Below are 14,813 nucleotides of genomic sequence, written 5' to 3' on the forward strand. Positions count from 1 at the left end.
TAATCGTTTTAATTTAAAAAATAATAAAATATGATAATTAGAGAAATATTCATACTTTTGAATAATAAAAATTCACTAAAGTGATTAATGATGTTTAAAATCTCAGTAAGTACAGGTGGTTCGTAATGTGATGAATGAAGTTCTTCAGCCATGACAAGTATGACTATGACCGTACTATGACTTAGGACTATACTTGACTTCCTAGTAAGTCAGGTGGTGTAGGGTATTAGTAGCTTTGCCACATGTTGGCTATAGCAGATATGTAACTGTAGCTTTAGTTACATGTACGTATATATATACAATATCACAAGTACTTTCCCCTTAATACGTTATTCATGCTACCACTAAGTCCAATCTACGTCTTTGTGGTATTTTTACTTTATTATCGTCATTACTATTGTCGTTATTTAACTCTACTGATGTACGGATAATCTTTATACCTCGGATAATCACAAGTCATAGTCAATTTGTCATGGATATATGACACGTTACCTTTAACATTGAGGATATAATTCACTTTGAAAAGAAAACAAATTTATTTATTGTTATAGCGACTGAAAATATATTTAGAAAAATTAAATTACGGAAATTCTTTTGAAATTTCAATAAATCGATTCATAATTGATCATATAAGATTCGATATATCGACTAATTAATTTAATTTCATAGATTAGACATTCGATATATTGACTTTGGGAAATCGATCCTAATAAATTTAAAATATTGATCTTAATCTCTATTTAAATTTTTATAGTTCGATCTAGATTGGTGAGTATCTTTTTTGATTTATCGATTTTAAATTTAGAGTATCGATTTAAAACCCAATGCGTTGATTTAAAATTTTCGATACCTGTTTCAGTTCATCGATTTTAAATTCAAGGCACTTATTCCAGTACACTAGAGTCATGTGGGGCAAGTGTGCGCAAACCCATTCATTTAGGACTGAAATGCATGGGTTTGCGCACACTTAACCACTGCGCATACGTGGTCCACATGACTCTAATTAATATTTAAATTTTTTATATTCAAATTAAAATACAATAAAAATAATTGACTTTAAATCCTCAGAAGTTAATTATTTAATATCTAATTAATAATATAATTTTAAAAAATATAAATTTAACAAATAGTAATCGAGAAGAAAATTTATCAAAGCAACTGTATAAAAATTAAATAAACAAATTAACACATCCTTCAATAAAAAATAACTTATATATACACTGGTCACAAAAATTAAGGGATAGATAAAAAATCCGAAATTTTTAGGTGATTTTCATCATGCTGTAACTCGGTGAAAAATGGTCGCAAAAGAAAATTAAAAAAAGCGAATTGTAGCCTCAAGTTTCTAGTTTTCAGATCTGGACCTCAAATTTTTTTATCATGCACGGTTTCGAAGTAATCATAAGAAAACCGTTAATTTTCTTCTGCGACCATTTTTCACCGAGTTACAGCATGTTGAAAATCACCTAAAAATTTCGGATTTTTTTTCTATCCCTTAATTTTTGTGACCAGTGTATTTAACGTATCCGACATTAAAAATCAACACAAAAAAATAAATCGATAAATCAGAAAATAATTAATTAATTATCTTTACTTACATGTAATGCTTATTAAAAAAAAATGAATGAAACAAACAGTAGTCAAAAAAGTTATCAGTTAAAAATAAAAGTAAATAAAGTTATAAAAACAATGACTTAATTTATCGGTCATTAAATAATGAACGTATTAGTATAAGCCAGTGAACCTGGGAGTATATGAATAAATCATAAGATTATATAGTTATAAGTTATCAGTAGCAATTACATCCATCACGTCGATAATTATCATTTAATACACCATCATGCACGTGTGTTGAATAATTGCATGCAAGTAACCACTGGGGTCAACACTTCTCCTCTCTACTCACTCACTCACGTGTTAATCACAAGCTCCAGTATATAAAATTATTAAATCAAAACCCGCTGTCAGGTGGGTGATCGTTAATTAGCTGTAACTATAAACTGCAATAATAATTAAATAGTTAATTAAATAATTATTAAGTAGAAATATAAATACGATCACCTGTCAACTTTTTATCAAAATCTACAACAAATAAATTTTTTCCAACCAAGTTCAAGCCTCTATTCCAATTGAATTTTTCATGTTTATTTTTATTCTGGTATTGATATAAGCGAAATTAATAAATAAATTTAAAAGGCGAGTTGGATGTGTCAATGAATGATAAGTAACTGATTGACGTGTAGTTAAAATTTGACGGTAAAAATCATTATAATTTTTATGGCGCATGTCAAGTGATAAATAAATATGAATACGCCGTCGCAATACGGGTGATATTATATTATTATATTTATTTAAAAGTTACGCGCAAACGCGGGTTCAATACAAGTAAAGAATTGTGTGTACTGTTGACTTGACTACGAGTTGTTGTTGGTATCTGGTGTCTGGTAATATAAGTGAATAAGGTGAGTAGAGAGAAAGAAAAATTATATTCAATGTGGTGGGTATAAGTTAAGGTAAAGAGAAAGACACTAGAGAGTTTGTACAATATATATATATATATATATATATATATATATATATATATATATATATATATATATATATATAGTGTAAGTAAAAAGCAGAATAAAGTAGAGGGAGTATGCATTATATAGAAGTAGCGGTGGAAAAAGATAAAAAAAGGATAAAGATAAAGAAAGACTGAGAGAGAGGAGTGAGATGAGAGAGCAGGTAAAGTGTCGCGGTTGTAGAAGCAGCATTCGAGAAGACTCACTGAGTCTTCCCCCAGACACTTGACACAAACTACCCGACCACCTTGCAGCGAAGATCAACCACCTTATTTTTATTCTCTGTGTCACGGGACAATGTCATGGTCGATCTAAGGACATTGTAAAATATATATAGATATATACATACATAAACATTTTTTTTTTTTTAAGTTTTTAATTTTTACGTGATGTGAAATTTGATCTTTTAATCTGTGAACTTGTGAATTAAATTTTTTTTAAATTATGAAAACAGGAATTTATTTCCTTATGGACTTTTAAATTGTGAAAAAAGTCAGGTATGTTTTTTGATTTTTTTGATTTTTAATAAACAAATTATTTATTTAAAAAATATTAACTTTAAAATGTGATTTGAAACTGCGATATAATAATAATAGTGAATAGAAAATTGTCACATGATTAGATGTAAGATTGATCTAATTCGATGATGGTTATACGATAGAAGTAACCGGATGAAAAATAATCTAGAGGAAGTAGTAGCGGAAGAAGATTAAAAGAGAAGAGAAAAGACGGAAAATGTGAACTAGTAAATGACACACCTCCGTTCCAGTACCCTTGATCTCTCAATCTTCCTCTCTATCTTATTTATCTTTTTTCTTACCGACTCGGTTGCAATGATGTAACAGAGATAAGTATCGCGATAAAAGGACAAAAAGACCGACGGTATAATCAATAAATAAAGTAACCGGCAATTTACATGCATGCATAAAACAAATACGAGTAAATATTCAAGGCTTGTACTTTTTTTTAGTGACGTTGATAAATGATAATAATAATTATGATGATAAATTTAATGACAATGACGTTAACTTTAACTAGATGAGACTGATAGTGAAGTAGGTAATAGCCTACTTTGTTTGTAACTATAATCATCCTCTCATCTTCATGTGTATAATCAACACAACACATTCACATATATAACAATAATAGCAACATTTCTCAGTCAATTTTCACGATCTGCACGCGCGAGAGTTTAAATACTTTTCATTCTTCTAAACTCTCGACTATGTCCTATTTTATTTGCTTCGATGAATTATTTTATTTATCATATTATATATCTCTTTATTACTTCTTTTACTTAAACTTTATAAAAAAAAAAAAAATTCTTTTAATGAAATTTATTACGATCCTGAAGTTAGCAGACAATTAAAAATTTTCTGATTTTTTTTGAACAATTAAATTTGAAGAAAAAAAAAAACTAAAAATATTCACATGTAGAAAATTTAAAAAATTATAAGTGCAATTTTTTGAAATATTTTTTTTTTTTATAATTTATTGGTTATAAAAAATTCAAAAATTATTAGACGTCGGCTGAATTCAGTATCATAATTTATTATGAATGATCGAGAAGTCAACAGGCAATCAAAAATTTTTTGGATTTTTTTTTCAGTATGAATTTCAAAAATAAAAAAAAATAAAAAAATGCACATGTAGAAAATTAAAAAAGCTATAGGTGCAATTTTTTGAAATATTTTTTTTTTATAATTTATCGTTTCCAAAAGAATCCAAAAAATATTAGCATAATTAATTTTATGATTTTTTTCAACGAAAATAATTAACGGGGGCTTTAATTAATTTTTCAAAAAATAATAAATGAATAATTAAAAATGTGTAGTGTTGAGGAGAAAAAATTCATAAAGTTTATATATATTTGTGAGCTTAAAAATGGATTTAAATATATATGCATAAATATAATAACAAGTATATATCGGCTTTATGATATGTCACGGTCGTTTGCTTTGACACTTGTTGCGCCGTATGATTTTATGTATATAGTAGTTAAAAAGTTGCAACAAGTGACTACTAACGATCATAAGACACCTGTTGTATGCACTTACATAGAGGTGTAGATACTTCCGTCATTCTTATTTAATTACAATATTTCAGTAATAATTTTTTCCTTATTATTCATCTATTCGCAATTAATTATAAAATAATAATATGTAAATATTAATTAAAATTATTATTAACTTCAACAACAATAATTAATGTTTTTCGCTCGTTGTTGAATTTAAAATGGTGAATAATATTTAAAAATAACCAATTTCTCACGACATATATTTATAAAAAGTTGGGAAAATAAATAAAATTATCTTATTATTTAATTATCCAATTAACTGATTTAACGAAAGTTTAAGTGTGAATTTCACCTTGAGAAAATTTTCGGTCGGATATTTCATAATTGACAGAATTATGTTTTCACCGTACAAATTATCGTGTTAAAAGAAGCTAAATTCGTGTCAATATAATAATATAAAAAAAAAGAAAATGCTTTGTTATATATTTATATTGTCGCTTGAGGAAATGAAATAGTAGACAATATAAATAAACAATTAAACTTCATTTTGTGAACTTTTCATATTATTCCGTTAAAATATTCATTGTCTATCCAAAATATTTTTTTTCCCCAAACTTTTACCTAAAGATCAAAATTTTTAACGAAAAATCAAATTTTTTTATCAGAAAGTGTCACATTTAAACGACTGCCACAAGTAGACAATTGACTGTACAGAAAAAATTTTGAGTAATAATTTTTAGGAAATTTTATTCTCTATAAAAAAGGTACTGAGTAAAATTATTGTAAAAGTAATATTTCAAAAATTACAAGCGTTCAAAGTTTTGTCTTTTATAAATATCAATTTTTTGCCCCCTGTTGAAAAAATCTTTAAATGCCTGTAACTTTAAAAATTTGATTTCTACGATAATTTTGGTTGAGACCTTTTGAGTAGAGCATAAAATTTTCTACAAAATACTTCTTACAAATTTCTTTAGAAAATCAAAAGTTTAGCCGCGAATCATTAAACGTTTTGTAAAAAATAAACTCCTGCATAAATCTTCATGCGCTTTTGAATTCGAAGAACAAAAACAAGAAACGTAAAAATGAAAAAAAAATCATAATATAAATATAAATACACACACTTTGTTGTACTGTAAAAAAACTGAAAATAAAACTTAACATCTGACGCAAACTCTAGTACCCGAGTTGCGCTATTGACCATATGGAAGATATGACTGACCATCAACAACTTCCGTGTCAATTTTATCACCATAAATTTATTATTGTTATCATTATAATGTCAATTCCAATGCCAATGTCATCAAGTACCGGATTAAAAAATTTTTTTTTCTAAAAATTCTTCAACAATTTTATAAATAAAATTCATTGTATCTAATTCGTGATTTATTGAATAAATCATTAGTTAATTCGTTCGTATTTCGATCTCTATTATTTTCTCAGTAAGTTAACATTTATACCTTATATATATTTTTATAAAAAAAAAAGTCATGGAAATTGTAATTATTTCCGCGTGCATTTAATATATATGTAGTAAATAGATAGATAAAAAGAAGAAATATGAAAATTATGCAGAGGAAGCAAAGCGTCATGGGCACGTGGTTAAACTATAAATATTAATTAATGCGTCATTATTATAACATACTCAGGGGGGTTAAGATTATTACGGCTCGATGAATTTCCATGGGGGTATGACCACCACGGACATTAGACTCATTTTCTTCGTATGTATTCCGCGTAAATACGCGAGTTCAATGCGCGATCAAGATACAAACTTTATTAATTCATCTTTTTTTTTTTACTTTTTTTTTTCATTCTTTCATTTATATATTTATCAACAATGAGTACTAATTGTAAGAAGAAAATTCAAATAATAATTTATTAACGCAATAATAAATTAGACAATGTAATGTTGGGAGAAAAAATTAGATGGGTTTATATGTCGGGATGTTAGAATTTAACGCGATGAAAAAAATAATCGTACTTGCCATTCCAACATCCTTATCGAATGCTTCGACGAAGCGAGAAACACCGAATGGTTGTATATTGAGGATGCATAAAATAATAGCATAGTGGGAGAAAATAATGCAAAGCTGGAAAAAAAAAGACAAAGAAAGAAAACAACCAACGGTTTTCTGGAATCGTTCATACATAACTAAAAGATCCGAGGAGTCTTTGCTTTCATGAGTTTGCGGAATGTCACGCGTGTGCTACTGGTTTGTTGTATACGATATATTTAATACCGTAATTCGGGATGAATTAAAAAAAAATGATCCTGAAATTAGCAGCCAATTTAAAAGTCAAAAATTTTCAGAATTTGTTATTTCAACAAATTAATTACAGAAAAAAAAACTAAAAATATACGCGTGTAGAAAATTGAAGAAGCTATCGGTGCATTTTTTCAAATATTTTTTTTTTTTTTAGTATTTGTTGTTTTCAAAAAAATTCAAAAATTATTAGACGTCGGCTAACTTCCGTATCATACAAAAAAAATAATAAATTAATTTTTTTATGCACGTGCTATTATTTAAATTCAAATTTTAATTTGTGCAGCAAAATTTTGAATTTTCAGTTTAAATTTCGAAAGCAATCAGTAGAATTATTAATCAATTTTTGATGATAAATGGGAAATTTTTTAATTTTGAACATTTCGAGAGTTTAATTTTTATTTTTCAAAATTACTATTAAATGTAACTCAATTTGACTCAAATTTCGAACTTCTTTATATAGAAAATTTTTCAAAACTTTTTCCCGGGTAAAAATTTAATTAAATGTTTCTATTTCAATTTCAAAATAAATTAAAATGATTTTAATATTAATAAATAATTGAATCCTTCATTTAATAAAAAAAAATGATGACTTATTAAATGCTTGTATGAGAATAAATTTAAAAAAACATTAAAGTTAAATATTTATTATTGATTTTATTTATTGATTATTTAATAATAAAATTTTAATGTTTAATATTTCAGAGTATATGCTACGGGTACAATAATTTACACTTAAAGTCGTGGAACATCGAATAATCTCTCTAAAGAATTTATTAAAGTCTTTAATAGTAAAATATAAATAAATAAATAAAAATTCAATTTAACTATAAAAATAAAAAAAATATAAACTACAACATCTTCGACATATCCTAGCACAGATTACGCGATTTCACAGAATTATTGTATGTATATTTGGATTTATGGATATACGATCGTATGATAACGTTATAACACTAACTCGTGAATTTCATTTTTAAAGATTTTAATTCATGATTACAAGAGTTATTTTTACGAGCCTATAATCAAATTATTTTTATATACTTTACTACTAATTTACCCACAAATTTAAATAAACTTTTAATTAACAATTAAAATTAATTAACTTGAAATATAATTATCTCGAAACGGTAACTTTCAAAAAATGTATTTTTAGTTTTTTTTATAATCTAACTCATTTACTTCCTAAAAAAGTTAATCTATATCATTAATTAGCCCACATATTTTTCTAAAAGCTTTAAATGAGACATTAGAAAAAAAAAGTCAATGAATAATTAACATTTTTGTGTTTTAATTGTCGCTTAAAATAAAATCATCTTATCGAATTCAAACGGTAGCCGAAAAAACATCGAAAAATATATAAATATGTATATTGCCTATATTTAGTTGGACGATTAGAAAGGTCTAGTAATGGACAGAAATATCATAGACTACTTAATCTACTGTACAAATATATGCGTATAAATATCAATGTATTTATATATTTATATAATTATTATCAAAAAACTTTCTCGCACGTTATGTTTACGATATTAACTACTCAATTTACGAGTTGCGGTGGCTGTTAACGCCTTCCGTCTCGTAATAAACTCAGATCATAAGCTAGAAAAACGTATTACAAATTGATTTATCTCGTTATATATCTGTACATATATATTAACTAGATTTCGAAAAGAAAAAAAAAATACTTCTTTATGTCTTCCTCACTATAAGTAATTTTTAACTAAAATATTTAAGATAAAAAATTTTCTTTATCATTAAAAAAAAACTAATTAGAAATTTTGTTAAAAATTTCCTTTATCATTAAAAAAAACTAATTAGGAATTTTGTTAAAAATTAAATAAAAAAATTCTGTTCTAAAATTAAAAAATTTTCTAACGGCTTTGAAAGTTTTTTCAATTTATCATGTATAACAATATATAATAGTGATACATATCAGATACGGTGGATTATTAATCTAAAAAATCCCCTTTTATTTGTACTTAAAACTCGCAAGTATTTTTAAAATTTATTTATTTTTTTATCACTAAATTTCTCGTCTTTCAAAACTCTTTAAATGATCGTCGTAATCTGTAATTGTATTTCTTACGACCGCGTTCACGATGGTTTAAAAGAATTTTTTTTTTTAAGACTCATTTAGCATTTTACTACCCAGTCATTTAATTTAATTTAATAAAAATTATTATAGAGAGTTACAATAAATTATAAAATAAAATAATATCATTAAAACTGATATACTTGTTACTTTTTTTTTAATTAGTAATTTCGAATAATGTTTAATTAAAAATATATAAAAATAAAAAAATATATTATTATTTTTATGTAATGTCGGATTTATTATCCAATAAATTTATAAAAATTATTATTCGAGTTTAAATATTTTTTAAATTATTTCCGAGTCTGTTGGCATTCGTGCAAAGGATTAACATTTTCCGCATGGTAAAAATTATTGACGGAATCAAATACTCTGACAACTGCCGTATAAAGGCAGGGAAAAAAATAAATTCTCATGTGAATAAATATATGGATGTCTATGGTGTAGTGGTCAATTCAATATCGAACTCTGTTCTATCTAGTCCCTCGTCTCAAGTCCCATTTCAACGAGTTGTCGTCTCAGTTGTTGTTTGTCATACAAAAAAAAAAGTTAAACCGCGAGGTATTTGTAAATCGTGAAAAGAGACTCACACGCCGGCGCAATAAATCATTCCGATCGATCGTCACAAATTGTACCCTGACTTCTGCATAGAGCATCAAGACCAATAGGAACATAAACGGCAACAGATACAGAGAATGCAGTAGCACAATATCTACACTAGAGTATCTAAAAGTAACATTGAATAATGGATGAGAATATCCGCGTATTGACATTTTATTTTAAATAAAATCACGTGGTCCATTTGTCACAAACATTTATCTTATACGCGTTTCACCTCAATCGACTTTTTTTTACATTTTATATATTTATTTATACTTAATTACGGTATAAATTATAAGTATCCGTTACAGTATATATTTAATTGTTTGTCGATATTTTTTATCGTTTAAATTTTTTACATATTTTATAAATATTTCGTTTATATTTATCGGTACTATATACATTTTTTTAAAATTAAGATTAAATTCATAAGTGCATTCGATATTTAGTCTCAACATATATGTAATACGACATATATTTTATTTTTATCAATCCATTTAGAAGTTTCGAAAATAATTCGAATTGATAAAATTTCAATTTAAAAAAAAATTCATATTTTATTTTTTAAAAAATGGATCCAATAAATTTGTATAAAAAATATTTATTTTGTTTCATAAAAAAAAAACTTTAGTGTCGAAAGTTTATTTGATTTAAAAATTTCTTTCTCTCTATATATATATATATATCAGAGTGTGTCATTTCGCAGCAGATTTTTTTTTCATACTCACTATTTAAAATAATTTCGTATACATTAAAAAAAAAAAAAATTATCTCATTATAGCCCTTAAGTTGTATATTAATTATTTATTTATGGATACACAATAATTTTTTTATCATTCATGCAATATAAGTGCTATCTTGGCGCACGCTCTTTTGTTCGCCAAATAGCTGTTTGCCCATTCAACTGTTTCCACGACATTTGTGTGCGTTAAACGATTATCTGCGTGCGACAAGTAAATTTGAGTGCGACAAGTAAACTTGTCGCACTCAAATTTACTTCTTGTCGCATGCAGATTATCGTTTAACCCACAAAAATGTCGCGGCAACAGTTGAATCAGCAAAAAGCTACTTGGAGAATAAAACAGCGAGCACTAAGATAGTACTTATATTGCATTAATGATAAAAAAAACTGTGTTCAATTCGTGCGGTGTTGTCGATTACCCACTCGAGCGAATGAGCGCACTCACTTCGTTCGTGCGCTCAACTTCGCTCTCGTGGGCAATCGACAACTTACCGCACTAGTTGTACAATATACTATTATCATTGAACATAAAAAAAAGCTGCTCCAAAATAAGACAGTCTAATAAATGTATACAAAAATATGCGAAGTTATGAAGAAGAGATCAGTGTCGATTTCACAATGCGGTTTACGAATTGCCTGTTTCACAAAACACGCGATTCCAATTACCAGAATGAATGAATAAATTTTTTCCGTCTTCATCAACGTATTTTACTGAGCTTCTTAATAATCTCACAAGTGAAATTATATATACAGAAGACATATTTATCCATCTAGCCATCTAGCGGTCAGTGTTCTTGTTAATTTCTAGGCTCCACGGAGTTTAAAACTCTAATAGTAGACATTACGAGGTAAATTACATTACAAAAAGTAACCGCAAAATTTTAAGATGTTACATCAAACGTAATCTACTGCGTAAGACGAGAAAGTAAACACTTACACTTTACATATATATATATATATATATATATATATATATATATATATATATATATATATATATATATTCATTTATAAACTTAAATTAAATATTTAGACATCAAGTTTATTGTAACGAATTATTAATTTTTTTTTTAATTATGATGCATTAAGAAATTATTTTAAAGGTACCGATTGGTTAGTCATGCGAAGGAAGAATATCGCAAACAGCTCAAGTTAAACTGTAGAGTAAAAGAAACAAGCCTTCAAAGTCGTCAGGTGATAAATCAGATAATTTTTATTTTATTTTTGCGCACGCGTTCTGTGTTGACTTGATGGTTACTGTTATTGTATTAAAGTTGTTGTAACGTAGTTAGTATTATGTGTAGTACAGGTTAGTGAATGTAATGTAATGTGAAGAAATATTTTCCACGCAAGAGTCAAGACGCACTTGAGTCAAGTCCTGTCGACTGCTTGCACACCGCAAATGCTTTTATATAGTTCTTAACTTGTTTATTTCTTGTTCATATGTGTAAAACGTGGTAGTATATATATGTATATATATCATATATATACATGTGAGGTGAGAAGTGAGGATCTAAGCTGTGAGTACACTTTAATAGCCCCGCGGATCACCGAGAAATCATGTAATTTAAGGCGTGAATTTAATCGGGTTGTTGATACTACTGGCACGTGCTTCTTTACGAGATATGTGCATGTCGATTGCTAGTTTTATCTATCGATTATTATTTTATTACTTTGGCTACTTTTAAAATGTATTTTACAGGAAATATTCACTTATAATTAATATTTATCATTAACTCAATTATAATTTTTTTTTCTGTCTAAACAATTTACTTTCTAAACATGAATTATTGAAAATAAGTGAATATTCACTAATTCCAAGTGCAAACCGAACCACTAAATTCAAAAAGTGGTTCGGTTGGCATGAGGATTTTGAGTACTAAAGTAGAATTTGTGTTCTGACTCGGGCACTCAGAATTAGTGAATATTCACTTATTTCACTTATTCGTGTTTAGAGAGTACATTTTTTATTTATATTCAGACGTTAATTTATTGATTTGCTTCAATTTCATGAGTAAAAAAATTGAAAAACAAAAATTTTAAGTTTTTAAGTTACCGACGTAGCTCAATTTTTTTTTTGAAAATAATAAATTTTTAAAAACAAATCGAGAAAAGGTATTTTTTTTTTTTTGGTGTCTTTTGATGAAATTCAATACTCTCTAAACATGAATGAGTGAAATAAGTGAATATTCACTAATTCAGAGTGCCAATCGAACCACTTTGTAGAATTATTGGTTCGGTTTGCACTTGGAATTAATGAATATTCACTTAGTTTTACTAATTCACGTTTATAGAGTAAGTGATTTATGTGTAATTTGAAACTGTAAAACAAATGTCGAAAAAATTTAAAAAAAAATATTGCACGGAAAAAAATTAATCGTGAATGCAACATGATGCAGTCATGTTGCATTCACATGATGAAATCATGTTGCATTCACATGATTTGTCATGTTGCATTCACATGATAATCATGTTGCGGTAACATGAGAAAAATCATGTTGCATTCACATGATTTGTCATGTTGCATTCACATGATAATCATGTTGCGGTAACATGAGAAGATCATGTTGCATTCACATGATTATCTCATGTTACCGCAACATGATTATCATGTGAATGCAACATGACAAATCATGTGAATGCAACATGATTTTTCTCATGTTACCGCAACATGATTATCATGTAGCCGAAACATGACAAATCATGTGAATGCCACATGATTTTCTCATGTTACCGCAACATGACTATCATGTGAATGCAACATGACAAATCATGTGAATGCAACATGATTTCATCATGTGAATGCAACATGACTGCATCATGTTGCATTCACGATTAATTTTTTTCCGTGTGGGTACTTTATTTCACTCTGACTTTATTTAGTAATTTAATGTTTTTAATTAAAGACAAAAAAAATATACACTAAATATTGCTAACTAAACTTTCTAAAATAAAATCTTTCGACAAAGAAAAAAAATTCTCTTGTGTTCCGTTATAAAAAATAGCTCATTAATTAGTCCAGGCGTGACAAGGACTCGATAAAAAAAAAGTTCCTGATCAAATTGGAGAACTGGATCTCGTTTTGCGAATCCACTTACTGGATGCAACAGGACAACCCCCTTGACAATTTCTTTTACTCGCTCGAATCTATTTATATCCACTCTACTTCCATATAAATTATGCTGCACCAAAAAATTATTTCAAAAAGTATTAATGGCCATGTGTAAGTTTATTACCGCGCATGTCGCAAATATTAAAAACGCATATATAATATTTATAAATAAATTTAAAAAATATCCGAAGCTGAGAAGAACTTCTTAAGACCACGATTTATGCATACTCATGTCATGTAATTTGTACGACATATAAATTATATTTGAAGTATCTCACAACATATTGATGTAAATATGTATAGTATCGGAAATTTGATATATTTTTGATTGGTCCAGGTGCATTAATCCTCCGTGTAAATGTCGTTTCATCGCCGCGGATCAAGTTGATCATAAATAATTCACAAGTGGATGCGGTTTAAAGAAACCCGCTGGAATAATAAACGTAACACCGGGAACTAATTACAGAAACAAGTTACTTGTTTATTTTATTTTTTTAATAATAAAAATTGGTCTTTTTAACGTTTTTATTAAACAAAACTTTTTTTCATTTTTTTTCGCGTCCTTAGCAACCGGCCGCGGTAATCGTAAATTGAGAAAAGGGGAAATATCTTCGCGACCACATGGAGGCACCCGTTATAGCCCGGGCCAAAGCGAAAATAACTTGATGGGTTTGCCACTTGAGTCGTCAGTAAATGAGTTGGAATGCAAAATTAAAGTATTGAACCAAACAGGTGCTTTAGTTTATAACAATAATCATTTCAATTCATGGTATTTCGTACATTATTTGGTTTGACGCGATTCGATACTAAAAAATTTATTAAAAGCACAAATAAAATGAAGTATTTTGAGACATTTTTTGAGAAAATGAAAGATTCCGTATTTGTTGAGATCCCATACAAAAAAAAAGAATCGGCCTATTACTGGTCCGTGAATGGCTGCCAATTTTCAAGCATCGGCTGAAGATCGGCTAAATATCGGATGATAACGGTATGCCAAGCATGGCAGTCGCAAGCATTGGCCAATCGTGGCAATCAATCATCGGCCAAAGCTTGGTATCAAGAGCACTCGATCAAACCGTTGGCCAACGAACGGCAGTTAATTGTGCGCCGTTTTTATAAACAAAAAGACGGCTGCCAATGATTCACCATACACGGGCCAGTATAGTTAGCCATTTATTGGCCAATCATTGCAAACCAGGCATCGGCCGATCTATGGAAAAATTTCGAAACTCGGCGACTTTGTATGGGATGGCAATAAAAAATTTCTACTCTTGAAAATCGGGAGTGAATACGGATTTTATTTTAATCCGAATTCACTCCTTCACTTCAAGTTCCAGAGTTTTTTAAAAAGTCACTTCGCTTACGGAATCAACAGGAAATTTTTTTTTAGCGGAGTCATTTCGGAGTGATCTGAAT

General features: G+C 27.9%; 1 protein-coding gene across 2 annotated transcripts in view; it reads left to right on the forward strand.

Moving 5' to 3' along the window:
* The first annotated feature begins 2,739 nt into the window (after positions 1–2,739).
* LOC130672334 (homeobox protein 2) overlaps positions 2,740–14,813 on the forward strand; it is a 30,964-nt gene continuing 18,890 nt past the window's right edge. The window contains exon 1 of one of the 2 annotated variants that reach the window (XM_057476864.1): positions 2,740–3,064. The gene's annotated coding sequence lies outside the window, so the exon portion shown is untranslated. Of the gene's footprint in view, positions 3,065–11,612; positions 11,806–14,813 lie in introns of those variants that run through there. The other variant, XM_057476865.1, reaches the window with a different exon arrangement.

The sequence above is a fragment of the Microplitis mediator genome, chromosome 7, assembly GCF_029852145.1.
Source record: "Microplitis mediator isolate UGA2020A chromosome 7, iyMicMedi2.1, whole genome shotgun sequence".
Lineage (NCBI taxonomy): Eukaryota > Metazoa > Arthropoda > Insecta > Hymenoptera > Braconidae > Microplitis > Microplitis mediator.